Raw genomic sequence first — 16,077 nt, 5'->3', positions numbered from 1 at the left:
ATCTCCCCGTGTCCCCACCATCGTGGTGGCGAGCTGCCTTCTGTCAGAATGCTTCTTCATGCTCTGATTGACTGTCAGCCAATCAGAGCGCAAATAGAGTTACAGACAGACAGATAGACTTAGGCTTTTATAATTATAGAATTATAGTGCTTGAGACACTGGTAGGCTTTCAGATGTTTTCAGTTGATATCTATCTATCTATCTATCTATCTATCTATCTATCTATCTATCTGTGGTGACATTTCATTTTAATTGTGGATTTTGGCGTTTTTATCAGAGAATTTTTTATTTTTTTTCAGGGAAAACCAGGATCTCTGATCATAAGTGACAGGATGAGAGAGGGGGTGACAGAGGGATTCTTGGTGAAACTTTTGAGCTCATATTTGGTGATGTTTGCTGGACATTCAAGGCTGGTGAAGAAACAGGAACCATTGGAAATGGGAAAGAAAGGCGCAGCTCAGCTGTGCAAGTGAAGAGGAAGTTGAAATGTATGCTGTGTAGTGGCTCATCATGGCTTGAAAAAGAGTCGATGTTAAGGGAGACTGTACTTAATGAGCAATACTGTATATTTTATTCAGATGGGCTGCATTACCCTATCCTCGTAGTAGGGATGCCCATAGGCGTCTTGGCCATTTTACTAAGATCAGGTAATGAGCTGAGACCTTGATCATGCCTTAAGGGCAGAGAAAAAGACTGATGGAACATCAGATGGCAGGAGTGGAGGAGGAAAACCCGAAATCCAAAACAGTGGCAGTGGTGGTTGATAACCAGGATGTGGAGTGAGCAATAAAGAGCAGAAAGGAAGTCTGGAGATGGAAGGAAAGTGGATAAAGGTGGAAAAGCAGAGAGAAAACAAAACAGCAAAAATGAAAGCAGGAGCAACAGCAGAGACAACAACAGAGGCAGCATCAAAGAAAGTGGTGGTGAGAAAGACAGACAAGGCCAGAGGGATGACAGGAGAAGAGGAGAGTGGAAGACAGAGCAGGGGCGGCTGGAGAAGGATTGTTGGGAGCGCAATGAAACGGGCCGAGCAAGAGCAGCGTGACAGGAAGGTATGGAAGAGACATTGCGGGATGCTGGTCCAGAGTGCAGACTACAGAAAAGGGCAACTTTAACTGGCAACGGGGTGCAGGAGGGATTGACAATGAGCAGAGGATTTTGTGGAGAAGTTACTGTTTGAGATATTGGGGGTGTACGTGGAACACCTGACCAGCATTATTGCTTTCTCCAACCGAAAGACGTGGCAGCTGACTTATTGGAACAAAGAAGAGTATGACAAATTTTGGGAGAAATATGCAGAGGAGGTGGGGAGGGAAGAATTAAAAGGGTTAAAGTTTGTAGCAGCAAAACAGTCAAGGAAAAGAGTGATTATTGTCCAAGTGTAAACATATATTAGAAGCATAAAACACAGAAAGGTATCTGGGAAAATATGTACAAAGAGTTTTGTGGGTAGAGAAAGTGTGGGACAAATATGATATTTGAACCGGGTCTTGGAGAGCTTGAGTAGTGTTAAAAACAAATGAGTGGAGCAGAAGTGGTGTGTGGCACCTCCTGTTGTTGTCTAGATAGGGCCAGTTTTGGGGGTTTTATAATATACCACAGGCAACTGAAGCAATGTAGCAGTTGTGGGCAGGAAGGACACTGTCCCCTCATAGTGTTACAGGTGCGAAGGGATGGGGCACAGAGCAGCAGAGTGCCAGGAGTTCAAAAAATCTACTGTAGGGAGGAGAGACATTTATACCGTAGGTACAACAGCTTTTGCAATCAAGGTCAGACCCCCGCAAGGAACCACAAGAATTGGAAAGAGACAGTGAGGAAGAAGAGGGGCGAGAGACCAAGATAGAAATGGTAGAGCAGGCTCCATTGGGGGGAAAAACAGAGATGGAAGGAAGTGGAATCTCTGTAATAGAGGCTGCACAAGAGAGAACTGGAGACTATGGAAGGGGAGGAGGGAGCAACAAACAGTGGATCAAAAGACATGGAAGTAGGGGTGGGGAAGAAGGAAGAAACCTGGCAGACAACAGAAGTGGAGATGGAGCAAGGAAAAGAGCCACAGAGACAGGTAGGAAAAAGGAAGAAAGTGCAGGGACAGAAAGTCAGGAAAAAGAAACCTGATAAAGAGGGAGGTGAGTCAGTCTCAGAGCTGGAGAGCAGCTTCCTGCCATTAACTTCCCTGGGTTCCAGCCTCGAGTGGAGATCAGGGGTGGGAAGTTGCACTGAGGGAGGAAAACAGAAACCTTAATAGTTGCAAAAGTGATCACGAAGCTTGCAAGAGCAACAGGCATGCCAAGGTGGGAGGGCAGAGTCAAGCACGACAAGCAGTGGCACAGACTATCCTTAAAGGGACAGGAGCACTCAGTTTAATACAAGCACAATGTCACAACCCAAAGTTGTGATTTTTTGTTTGTGTGTGCTTCGGCACTGCTAAATTATTTTCCCGCTAAATTGCAGCTTCTTTGCACGGTGGAGTTTTCTGCTGCAGAGGAGAACCCCAGTGCAACGGAGTATTCCCGCCAAATTTGTAGCTTTCTTTGCATGGTGCATTTCTTTTGCATCTAAGAAATGCTCGGTGCAAAGAGTTCCCGCCATTTGTATTCTAATTCGTGCCACGTTATTGGCCAATTCTAATACATGCACACGTGGCGGCTAGCAATTGGCTTGCTAGCCGTATAAAGAGCTTGGGTGGTTTCTGCCCAAGTTGGAGAGAGAGCAATTGGAGTTTGAGAGGGAGAGCGTGAAGATCTCTAAGCGCTGCGGATCCTTACGGACCCAACGCTTTTCTTCAATAACTCCGGGGCAAAGAAACTACCGAACCCGCGGAGCTTCAATAACTCCGGGGCAAAGACCGAACCTGCGAAGCTTCAATAACTCCGGGGCAAAGAACGAATTGTCGTAGTCCTCTAACGAGGATTTAAGCGGAGCTGAACCTGGAAACTGTCCAGCCTACACCACGACCATCTTTGGTGTAAGTAAACAATCTTTAAATCAACCATTACGCGTCCGTGACTAATTCTAGCTCGCCACCGGTCCTCTCCGACCCCACGTGCCCGGGCTGCTGGCCACAGCCCGCGTGCGCAAAGACGGGCCTGGCTCGCCCCCGGCTTGCACATGGCGACGAGGATGGGATCAGGAGAGAACTCGCACATGGCGACCCAGGTGGGATCGGGAGAGGGCCCGCACACACAAGTGCACAGATTATAGCTTCAGTTAATGTCAGGAGTGTCTTAACAAGGACAAGAAGAGAAAAGATTGAATCAGTGTTAAAACAAGCATGGACAGTCATAATCTGTCTACAAGAATGTGGTATACTGGGGAGCAGGTATACCACCATTTTGAGAAGAGGTAGAGATGGGGAACATCTTGGAGGTCAAGGACCAATGAGAACAAAGTGGCTGGAGTGGAAGTACTGTTCAAGTATCCAGAGCTGAAAGCACAGTAGGTGGTAGACATCATCAGTGGTAGACTGCAGCGAATGATAATATCAGTTGGGGGAGCAGAATTAGAAGTTTCAATATATATGCAGCACCAGAACGGGAGGGGAAGAAGGCTCTGCTTAAAAAACTAGCAGTTTATATCGTCGGAGGGAGACTGTGGATAATAGCAGGGGACTTCATTTGCATAATAGAAGCAGGTGACACAACAGGGGAAGGAGGAGACAGAACTTTAGACAGTTCATCCACATTGTTAACAAATATAATTAAAGAAGCGTTGCAAAGAGATGTGTGGGCAGTGGAGAAAGTTTTCACTAGAACAGACCCCAGAGGAAAGAAACAGTCAAGAACTGAATTTGTGTTTTTATCAGGAAAAAAAAGGGATGAGAGAGAAAGAAAACCTATGTGTAGCACTTATGTTGCTGACAGATACGAAAAAAAGTGTTTTGCCAGAAGAGAGCGCTTTAGTTCAATCTGGCTCCCCAACGTCTATATAGATCGTGTACTTCAGTGGGGCATTTTGGCACTTTTGTCTACCAGCTGATTCAATCAGCTGTTAGATAAAAGCGCTAAAATGCCCCACTGAAGCGCACAGTCTTTACAGACATTGGGCGAGCCAGGTCAAACATACGTACTTCCTCTTCTAGGCATGCTAGAGGAAAAGGAGGAGAGGGATCTTGTTTTAGGGGTTCCCCAGCTGGTGCTGGAGTGTGGAATGGGTGAATTGGAGCCCCCTTCCACCTTGGGGGGAGTGGGAGGCAGGTGGGCCTCACTCTCTAGAAACGTCCCAGACTGCACTCCTCCATTCCCTTTTCCTCCCTCCCATTCTGAAAGTAGCAACAGGTTGTCAAGCAGGCAGATGGAAGTTATGGAAGATACTCTGTTTTGAAACATATTCATAGATGCTAGGGTCGGAAGGGACCTCAATAGATCATCGAGTCCGACCCCTTCATCAGACCCCTCATGCAATAAGGGTTCAGATTTTTCACCTGATCAGCCATTTTTTAAGCTGTCTTCATCTGTGCTCTTGTGTTTGGTCATGGCTATAAACTGCTCGCTGTGGCTGGATCAGGTGAAAATTGTCACTTCTGTTTGCACCTTTAGTGATCAGTGGATGCTGAAGGCAGAACTGAGTCTTGGTAAGAGCCCCATAAGGGGAAGGGGAGTGTGGAAGTTAAATATGCAACTGTTACAAGATGAAATATATCAAGTGTACATGAGACAGTATGAGGTGTGGTGAACACTGAAGAAATATTTTAAGAGTACCAGAGAATGGTGGATGATGGTGAAGAAGAGGACAGGAGAATTCTTCAGGAAGGAAGGTTGAAGAACCGTGGGGAAAAGAACGAAATTGCTGAGAGAGCTACAAAGAAAGATGCAGGAGCTGCTAAAGCAAGCTGCAGAAGAGCTACAAAACAAGAGAGACAAAGCTGGTTTAAAAGAAAGACGAGAGAAAATGTTTTTAGCACAAGCATCCTGGGTGTGAGAAAACAAAGAGGGGTCCTGATACTTTTCAGCTAGAGTAACGGTGGCAAAAGGAGAATTAAAAATGGTGCAGGAAGAAGATGGTACCTGGGTGGAAAAGCAGGAGGAGGTGCTAGAGGCAATGAGAAGATTTTATGAAGAGGTATATCAGAAGAAGGAAGTAGACAGGAAGAAGATGACGGATTTGCTGGAAGAGATTGAAGAGAAAATAGAGGAGGAAGCAAAAAAGATGGAAGGAAAGGTTAAACTTAAAGGAGATGGAGGACTGCTTAAAAACCTGTAAAAGAGGGGAATCAGCAGATGGACTACCTATGGAATTTTATGAGCAGTTTTGGGCATGGGTAGGGAGGGATATAGTAGAAGCTTTTGAGGAAATAGCCGGGGGCGGGGGGGAAGAGAGGCAGGGAAAGATTTTACAAGAGGTGCTGTGATCTTACTATTCAAGAAAGGGGAGAAGGAACTCCTGAAAAACAAGAGACAGATTACACTCCTTAATATAGACTACAGGTTAATGACTAAGATGCTGGCTTTGAGTTTGAGGAAAAACATCCAGAAGATAATACAGGAAGACCAAGTATGCATAGTACCAGGTAGAAGGATTTCTGAAGAGTGATCAAAGATACACCATCCCACATACAAGAGAGGAAAACGAACACAGTTATAGCAAACCCAGATTTAGAAAAAGTGTATGACAGAATGGATCATGATTACATATTTGAGGTGCTAGAAAAAATGGGTTTCCCAGAGAAATGTATATGTTGGATAAGGTTATTGTATAGAGAAGTGGAAAATCAAGTCCAAATTAATGGGCATTTAAGCGGGGCATTTAAAATCCATACAGGAGTGAGGCAAGGGTGATCCCTGTCACCACTATTGCTATGTGGCATGGCACCATTGGCACAAAGAATAAGAAAAGACAAGATCGTAAGTGGAGTAAAGATACCAGGAGGGGAGAGGTAGAATGCATATTATATATGGATGATATAAATGTAGTAGTTAGAGATAGACTTTTGATGGAAAGGGAGCTAAAGCGTACATCAGAGTATGGAGAAGTTAGCTAAACTATATCAAAAAGCACCATAAATGGGAGTGGGGAACTGGATGGATTTGGAGAAATTGGGTCTTAAAATAAGAGAGAGTGAAGTTAGAGAACTAGGGATCCCAATGGATGCTGAGGAGAAAGGCAGTACACCATGGGTAAAGGTGGCGATGGCAAGGATATGGCAAATACTTTGGTTATGGTCTAGAAAGATGCCGTCCTTTGCCAGAAAAGTGGCTGTGTTTAAGGCTGTGCTACTGCCAATTATTCCATATTTGGGAATTGTATATCCACCAACATGGTGGCAGATAGCAAAAGCGTAGAGGGAAATGTGTGTGTTCTTCTGGAATGCCAAAAGAGAAAGGCTGGCTAGATCTAAACTGTACAAAGCAAGAGAGAATGGGGGATAGGGGCTGTTGGACTTGGAATTGTTTGTGTACGTGAAATATGTATATGTGGTATACAAGGCAGTAACAGAGGGAGAAGGGAAAGCAGCACGCATGTCATCCAATTTCATGCAGCTAAAATTTTGAGAAAATGGGGAGTATATTGGACCTCTTTAAAAAGTCCATGGGCATGGCAACCACTAATTCATTACATTGGGATGGAAGGTTTCATGCAGAGGTATAAAAAGGATGTAGGGTTGGAGGTCCTAGATCATAAAAAATTGCTGAAAGCGGTAAGGGAGAGAGACAAGAAGGCACTGGTAGGAAACTTCACAGAAGGGCAAGTGAAGTTGTGGGGAGAGGTGGCGGTTAAACAACAGAAAGGGTAATATGTTGACCTAGCATGGATGGTTGTAAGAAATATCTTACTGGTGAGAGAGGTGGAACACAGATGGGGTTTGACAAACTCATCAAGGTGCCCAAGGGAGAGATGCAAGGAAGCACAAACGGATATGGGGAGTGTACGTAAGCAAAGTGGGTGTGGGAAAGGGTCCACCACTTGAGTGTCACCAAAATAAGCCTGTTGTTAGTGCAGGACATGGTACTATATGGACTCATACCAAAGGGACCGAAGGAAACGTTAGTAAGGACTTTATTAGCGTCTTTTAAAACTAGTTTATGGAAAGTAAGAAACCTCCGGGTTTTTTTTAAGATGTTGGCTTTCAGTGAAAAAGAGTGCCTGAAGCTGGGGCTGAATTAACTGAAATGCTAACATTAATAAAGAAGAGATTGGAGAAGAAGAGGGAGAGAAGTGGAGGAAAGGACTTGACACACTTGTTTCACTAAATCAACAGAGGGCTGATGAGAGGGGTGGAGCACCTCCCAGAGTAACAAGGAAAAATGACCATAAGTTGTTAGAGAGTAGGTTTAGACTAGGCATTAGAAGGCACTACTTCAGTCAGGGAGGCTAGGATCTGGAACCAACTTCCAAGGGAAGTGGTGCTGGTCCTACCTTGGGGGTCTTTAAGAGAAGGCTTGACGTTTACCTAGCTGGGGTCATTTGAGCCCAATTTTCTCTCCTGCCCAGGGCAGGGGGTCGGACTAGAAGATCTACAAGGTCTCTTCTAACCCTATATCTATGAATCTATGAGAGTTTCAGGTGGTTAGTGAGGTTATAGTTTTTCATGCATTTCAATATGAAGAAATGGAGTTCTGTAACGTTCTTTTATATGCAGTTGTATATTTTTGGATGTGTAGTTGTTTTTACGATATGCAATTCTGATAAAACAAGGATGCTCAATATGTGAAGCTTTGTAAGTGTTGGTTGGTAAGTGTGAGTGTATGTTCATTAAAATTTGGGTGGGGGGAATGTTTCCCATCTGCATTTTTGGAACCAGGAGAGGATTTTGGAGCTTGTTCTGTCCTCTTAGGGCTGGCCTGGTATTGCAGTACCTCCAGGCCCTTGTTCCATCTTGGGGGAGCAACTGCCCCTTTTTTTAAGGGCCACATACACAAAAGGTTCCCATCAGCATGTTTGCCCAATATGGGCCATTTGTTTTATAGTCATGATTAGTGTTGGCTGCATTTAATCAACATTATAGTTGATTTCTATTACTGATGACATACTGCTTTTGGCAGAAGTTTAATGACCGTGTATTTTAATGAAGTTTCTTTGAATGCAAAAGTAAAATGAGGTGCTTTTTTCCTTTGTGCTGATTTCGGTGGGGGAGGCGACCTTGTTTTATATTTGAGTAAATATGGTATATGCCCCAACCAGAGGATGCTCCTCTTTCCAACTGTCTTTCTAAACAAAACCTTTTTTGGCCGGACTACCCTCTGCCAACCCAAATAACCATTATGTCAGACCATCTATAGCTGCTAGTATCGGGAGAAGGAATATAATGGTAAAGAAGTATATGTAGAAAGCTGAAAATAAGGGTTAAGCTAAGGTTGCAGTGTGTAGGCTTTGGTACACAGTAGCTATGGTAACAAAAGTATGTTAATACTTGGTATGTGTATTAGGATTCGACAAGAGTTTACAACAGCAAGGATAGGAAACTTGTCTGAATGTGGTTAACGTCAGAAGCAATCAGGGCTCATGGACAGAGATGATATCTTTTATTAGACTAACAAGATGTTTGAAAAAAAAATCTTTAATTGCTATTAAAGAGAAAAGAATTAAAGAAAAAATGGGGTTTTTTGCAAACATCTTGTTGGTCTAATAAAAGATATCACTGATTGCTTTTTCCTCTAGACCCATACAGCTACAACCTGGATACCTGAGTTAATATCAGAAGTAATTTCACTGAGTAATAAAATAGAGAAGTCAAATATTGATTCTTTTTTTTTTTAAAGAAAATCTAAGTTTTCAGTATGTTTTCTAATTCATACATTGGAAAGTTAATCTTGTGAGCTGTATGGTAAGCTCCTCATTGAGGGAGCACAATTTTCTTTGAAAGATGTTTCACAATATTAAAAGACAAAGGGGGAAAAATATCTCTCAGTGGACTACATATTGTTTAATCTGTTTCTGACTTTGTGAACTTTTCTAGGAGGAAATGTTCCTTGTAAATGAAATCACCAAATGAAGAGTAATGATGAGCCTCTTTATAATCCACAAACTAAGCAAACGTAACACACTTTCCACTGATGCCCACAAAGTCACTCTTTCAATCTATGGCAGATTGCCCCATGTTTTTGATAGGTAGAGCAAATGACTTGAGACTGATGGGTTCAAAATGATATAAAGAATATCTTGGTACTATCTTTCTACTGTCCATGTTGTTGTCCTCTCAAGAGAAATGATACAGCTACAAAGTCCTTTTAAAAATTTCTGATTCAAGGTTGTTTCATGATTTGGATTCTGGGTTTTGGAATTTAAACTAGCCATGGGCGACTGATGCTACCCGAGTCAGGAGGGGCACGTGCCCCCCAAAATGACCAGTCAGCAACTGCGGGGGGGGGGGGGGGGGGGGGGGGCCCTCCCGTGGCCAGTCCTGCTGATTGCACCAACCAGGAACTGACCACGGCACTCCTGGAAGTCCCAGTGGCGCTTCATCTGGCACCCCTACTCCCCGGCAGGCACTGGTACTCTCACCTGCCCCCCCTGCCTGTCGCCTAAGCAGGGAGTGCGGCCTGTTAGAGGATGCACCAGCGCTCACGGGTGCACGTGCACCCCCTACGTACGCATCACCACTGAAACTACTAATTTTCAAGCAGGAAGTTTTTTTCACACAGCATGTCACTGAAGTGTGGAACTCATTGCCCCCAGATGTTTTGGAAACTGACAGGTTAGCAAGATTGAAAAAGGTATTGGATAAATTCTTGGAGGGAATGGACATCAGTAGCTACTGAGTTATGGATACAGCCTTTGAATTAGAACTTCTTTGACCTTAAATGCTGGAGGCTGCAAGTGAGAGAGGAACAGTGGAAAAAATCCTGGAGGCAATGGATTGGTTGATATAGATGAGGACAGTGGGCAGCAGAGCAGCCTTTGCCTCTTGGAGTAAGCAACAGGGAGCATGCAGTGTGGACAGCTCTGTGGCTTGGGCCAGGGCAGAGGGATCTGCCTACCTCTGCCTGGCATAATCCAGGAGGTCACCGATACGAGTGATGTTGGCCAGGACCACCTTCTGGTGCACCCAGGGCACCTATGTTGCCAGCACCATTAGCTGTAGGTTTTTTAGCAAGAGCTCAGCAAGGAGGTTGGCACACTGGGCAACTGACTGTCTCTGGGGACCAGGAGGTGGAGACCAACTTCCTGAGGAGGTTGTAGTAGAAATCCAGCAGCTCCTCCAGGTCCTGCCTGGAGAGATCTCACAGGTAGAAGAGCTGCTGGAACCCTTGGAGGCAGTGGGGAAGGTGCAGCTCATCAGGTTCCACATTACCAGCTACTGGCACTGTACAGGAGACTCTGCATGGCTTGAAGGCAGATGTCCACCAGGGAGTGGTCAGCAATGACCCCTCTGGAGGATGTCTGGTGGACTGGCTCCACTCCCTGCCAGTGCAGTCTTGTGCTTCAAGGATGATGTTAAAGTTCCTGCCAAGGTACAGCCACTCGTGAGGGCTTAGGGTCCTGAGGTAGGTGGCTGCCTGCTGATAGAAACAGGACATCTCTGGGTCATGCACGGGGGCATAGATGTTCACCAGATTGAAGTGAGCCCCTGTATTTGGACCTGGAAATTTGCACCACCTCAATGGCAAGAATGTCCTTTGGCTGCAGGGTCAGGGAGAACAGCATCATCACTACACAGGCTGTGTCCATGAGGTGGCTGAAGCAGACTGTGTTTCCTGACTCCAGCCACCACTTGGCTTCAGCGGCTGGAGTTTTGTAGGTTTTCTGCAGGAAAAACACAGAGTACCCTTCTCCCCTTCTGGAGAAAGGAGAGTACCTGGCATCTGCAGAGACCCATCCTGTTGTTAGGCTTGGTGGGGCTTTTGCAGGAGACCGTGCCAGCCACAGGGCCCCTTAGCAATTCTGATACCCTCCCATAGATGTAGAGGGCATCATGGAAGCTGAGGGCCCTCTGCTGGTTCCTAGTATTGCCCAGCTTATGCTCGTTGCCTTCCCCCACCAGAGCTGTCACTGAGTTGAGGACTCAGTGGAAATCCTCTCAGCAGTCCAGAGCAAGCTGTATCTTCTTGGAGCTGCAGCTTCTTCCTGGGTACCGCTGGGGTTGAGAGATCTGCATGTTCTGTGAAGCCCACAGACTTCCTTCTGGTCATCCTCCTCCTGGTCCTGTGGTTTGTGGGCTTCTCCTAGCTACTGGTTTGGGTGAGTGTTTTCCCCCTCCTCTGCACCATGAGGGCAGAGGACTAGCGGAGCACTGCCTGAACCACCTGGTCTGCTACATCTCTCAATACCGGGGGGGAGGGAGAGCTGCAGCCCCTTGGTCGGGAAGGTAGCAGCACAGAAAGTGGCAGGACAAACGACAGCGGAAGCTGTGCAGGGTCCCCCTTGGGGTTGGAATACAGGGTCCTCCTCAGTGGGGAACCCTGCTTCTTCCCCCGCTCTGTGCAGGGGCCACAAGACACACTGGAGTCTGTGGCAGGGGTAGCTTCAGTGGGGTTTGGAGGAGATCATTCAGGTATTGGTGCTCTCTCTGGAGCCCTGGGGAAGGGATTCTTCCCGATTGGGATCCCACCAGAATGAGTCCCAGAACTCCCACCTTGCGCAGGGGGTTGGAGGGGGAGGACTCTGGCATTGGACCTGCCCCAGAGTTGGCTGAGGCTGGATCTCAGCATCTGCAGTGGGGGTTGTGGTAGGTTCTGGCCAGTGGAATTGAGAGTCTCCTACATGGGCTCCTCTACTGCAGGATAGCCATCCTGAGCCCTCCTCTGTGGTGGTGCAGGCTAACTTTTTTGGGGGGGCCTGTGGGGCGGGGATTTCTGGTGTAGCTTGGGAGGTGGTGGGTATGACCTTAGTATCAGCTCTCCTGTTAGGTGATGAGAAGGGGGGCTCCTCCACGTTGGAGGTCCCAAGCTGCATTTGGGCCTTGCATTTGATCTTGCTTTGGGTGGCAGACTGGTGCCCATAAAGGACCAGCACCCATGCAGCCTTGGGGTGGCCTGAGAAGGGATCATCCTGCTGGGAGTGATGTGGGGCTAGAAGAGGGTGGCAGCATTGGTGGTGGGGGCAGGCCCTCACCGCCCTCCCCTGCCTGTGATTCCCCATCCTGGGATTCTGCCAGTGGCTATGGCACTGGGTCCCCTGAGCATGAGGGCTGGATGCTGGAGCCAGGGTGCCAAGGGTGGCGGTGGCACCCCGCTCCTCAGCAGGGGCCTGTGATACCCCCTGTTGCTAGTTGGGGGGGCACTCTTGGCAAAGGTGCCCCAGTGCCCAGCACTGGAAACACCTCACCTCCCCCACCTTGTAAAAAGCTTTCCTGGGGAGCCCCTGGAAAGGGACCATAAAGGCACCTCCTGCCTCCACCCATGCTGACAGCTGGATGGTGACCTGACAATGAAAGGATTGAATGTGACAGAGGGTGGGTCCCAGTACCCCAATGGGAAAGTGGTGACCAGGGACAGGACTCTCCCCAGGCCTTGAGAGAAGGGCATGAGGGCCCAGTTAGGGAGGTAGCAGGGGTTGGGGATAAGGACCACCTGGGTCCCCAGCTCTTCTAGGGGATCAAGGGGGATGTGCTTGCCCCGCACTATGCCATTGCAAGATCCTTCTCCACCACCTCCTGCACTGTTCTCCATGGCAAGGAAATATACTTCCTTGCTGCAATGCGTGGAGGTCATCCCCACTGACTGAGCAAGAGCCCACATGCATGTTTCAAAGGTGGGGAGAGAGGGCATGTATCTTGGGCATATCACTGCACACATTGTGGCGCTTGCTGATGATGGGGAGGGGGCCCCGATTGCCCAAGGTGGTGTGGGTAGAGCCAGTGGAGGTCCCAGGCTACCAGGGTGTAGCCCTAGCTACTGGGCTGAGCAGTTGGGCTTGCAAAGCTAGGGGAAGGCTGAGTGGGCAGGGTGCCTGCTAGCAAGGTGCCACTGGTCCCTACAAGTGTTGATTGTTTGTTCTTGTTTGCAGGCCCTTTTATCTTTCCCACCCTCTATGGAGCAGGAGGAGCCCTTGCCATGTGCCTCCCTCCAGGAGAGAGTGACTAGGGGGAGCCCCTGGTCTCTCCTTCCTCATTGGCTACCCCCTGGTTGAGGGCCCTTGCCCTTCCATGGAAGGCTAGGTGGGAAGGGGTCAGGTGGGATGGGAGAGGGGGAGCCATGGGCTCCTGCTCCACCTGGAAGAGAGTGTGCGACTTGCTATGGGGTGCCTCCTCCAGCTGTACTGGGTGACGGGGTCTGAGGTTGTGGGGGTGTGAGAGGCTGGAGGCTAAAACAAAAACAAACCACGCAAGGGCGTGCACAGGAGCTAGGGGAGTCATGCTGCTGGCTTACTCGGCTGAACACAAAACACCAGCAGAGGAGGAGTGGAGCACAGGATTCAACACAGGATGGTAAAGGCAGGGTTCCTGTTTATCTATCTAGGAATAGACTTCTATAGAAAAGTGTGTGGTGGGGAGACCAATAACACTTCAAAATAACCAGTAAACCTGAGTTCATAAAGTGCTCTATATTTAAACAGGATTTGAGATTAAGACTCAGTTCTTGTCTTGAAAAATTTGCAGTCTGAGAGGAAGCAGATAGGGAAATACAGTTCCTGAAAAGTGGAACTAGGGTAGATTTTAATTGTAAAGAAAAGGAGTAAAGTTTTAGTGGGAAGGCATGAATGTTTAAGTAAGCAATAAGTCAACAGCCATGTAGAGACAATAAAGTTTTGTTAATTCACCACTCCAAGGAGAAAGCAAATAATGGTAAATTGCCCAGTGGTGGCCAGTATCAGGAGTTGGTAATTTCACAGGCAAGTGGAGGGGGCTATTGGTGGGGAATTGGGATGATCATAAATAAAACGATAGTAGTTAAGCATCTCCTAGGTAAATTAACCAGAGCTTACTGTCATGAAATAAGGAATGAGAGAAGACATGTATAAGGGGCTTTGAAGATGATAGAATGACTAAATTAGATGCAATAAGAAGGAAGAAGCTAATAAAGGAATTTAAGAAAGGTGAATGGGCATGTAGAGACCCGTGGGAGAGGAAAATTATTTTTTTAATTAGTGGATTTGGAAAACTGTCTGATAAGTGAGTATGATAATATGCTGTGTGCACTTTTAAGAAATACTTGGTCAATGAAATCTGCTTTGTGTTTTGACTAGATTGTGGTGCTGTTTGTATTTCTTGGTTTTAACTGGGTGAAGATCCATATTTTGGAGTTGGCTGTTGTGAAGGCCTCACCTCCCACACACAAGAGCCTTCGCCCTTGTAATAAAGGATCTTAGGATTCCTGTGGAGCAGAGCTATCTAGAGCAATTGTGGTTCCAGAGCTTGAGGTAGCTACTGGGTTTTTCTGGATTTTGAAATCCAGATATATACATTGTTAAGTACACACAACCTAAAATCCATTTTACCAGTAACATAAGATAAAATTACATTATAGGGATGCTAGAATAATCTCAAAACCAAATATCTTAAACCCAGGAAACTTGGCTCTGAAAATAAGTGCAGATGTTAAGATACAGAAGTACATAAGGGACTCAATAAACTGTAAGTGGCCTGTAATGGCACCATATAATCTGATGATTAGGAGGAGGACATTTTTATGTTTTTGTCCCAGACTGTATTATACTGACTCTTAAAGACACATTACATCTTTTCCCTCTTGTATCACCAATTATAATTTCTAAATTAATAGTGTTACAGATTTCCCTCACTTTATGCAGGTTCTGTATGTGCGAATTCACTCTTATGCCATGACCCTTTTTATACCAAAAATTCATTATATGTGAGGTAAATTCACTCTTATGTAATCAATGTGGTGGAAGCTGCTTTGTGCGGTGCATTGTGGGAGTGACGCGCACCAAAATATAGTTTCCTGTGTTGATCTGTGCTCCTCACTCGTTGTCTGCGACACGTGTTTCTGTAGCTGCCATCCTCATTATGGCTTCCAAGCGTCCTGCTAGCTTATCTCCTACCCCTGTCTGCTGTTGGTGAGTACTTTTTGTCTTGTAAAAGTGGTAGAAATGGGTCTGGGGGTCAGTACATTCAAGGTCTCGGAACGTGTCCCTATTTGTTACATTGTAAAGTGGGTTCCCTTTATGCGAATTCGTTATGTGCTGTTTTCCAGAAACGCATGTACAGCATAAAACAAGGGAAACCTGTACTTGTATAGAATGAATTTTCCTAAGTTATTTTGGAATAACCATACAATGTGGGGAAGATGTATTGATGACAAGAGAGGATGAATCTGTGCTTAAGTGCAAAACTAATCATGAAGTATGGAGCTGCAGTGAATACCTGACATTTAAAGTAGAATCTTTAAATTTGATATGAGGTCCTCTGCCAATTCTGCAGAGAATGTGTAACACGAGGTGCATTCTGTGCCATTTGTAGTCTCAAGGGTGATGCTTTTCAAATATGAATCAACAGCATTGCTGTAACCCAGATAGGAGGGATTTTTTTTTGCTCAGTGTTTGTAACTTGTTTAGAAGAGCTTGTAAACTGTTGATTAACACTGTTAACTGTTAACTGTTGATTAACACCTCCATTGTGAAGTCAGGAAGAGGAGAAGCTTGTCATACTGCTTACTTGTTGAAATGGTTTTCCTGTGTCTTGCTGGAATGCAGCTTCAGCTAGGCTTCTCTCATCCATGATTTTAATCTAGTCAAGACACCTCCTCCAGTGCTCCAAAAATTGGGTAAGCGTGAGCTTGGGTAGAACTCTTTTCTTCTTAGACACCATTGCATTGCTCTAGTAGGTCTCAAGACTTCTGTAGAAATTGGAGGGTGGGTGTGATGAAAATGTCTGCATGGTAAATAGATGTGTAACTATGTGGCAGGAAAAAAGAATAAAGAATTTTCACCCAAAAGTGTAATAAATGAAGTGCAGTACATACTAGAGATATGATCTCCTTCTGCCAGGGAAGTTTCAAGTGGGGACTGTAGCAATAAAAGACTTAACAAGAGGCAGGTATTTCATAGATTTCGTAGATTTTTAGGGTTGAAAGGCACCTCAGTAGATTTCATAGACATTAGGGGTGGAAGGGACCTCAGAAGATCATCGAGTCCAGCCCCCTGCCCAAAGGGCAGGAAGTCAGCCAGGGAAGATCCCAGCAAGATAAGCATCCAATTTACTCTTGAAAGCATCCAATTTACTCTCGAGTCTGACCCCCTGCC

The sequence above is a fragment of the Alligator sinensis genome, unplaced genomic scaffold, assembly GCF_000455745.1.
Source record: "Alligator sinensis unplaced genomic scaffold, ASM45574v1 scaffold84_1, whole genome shotgun sequence".
NCBI lineage: Eukaryota > Metazoa > Chordata > Crocodylia > Alligatoridae > Alligator > Alligator sinensis.
Note: the sequence above shows the minus strand (reverse complement) of the source record.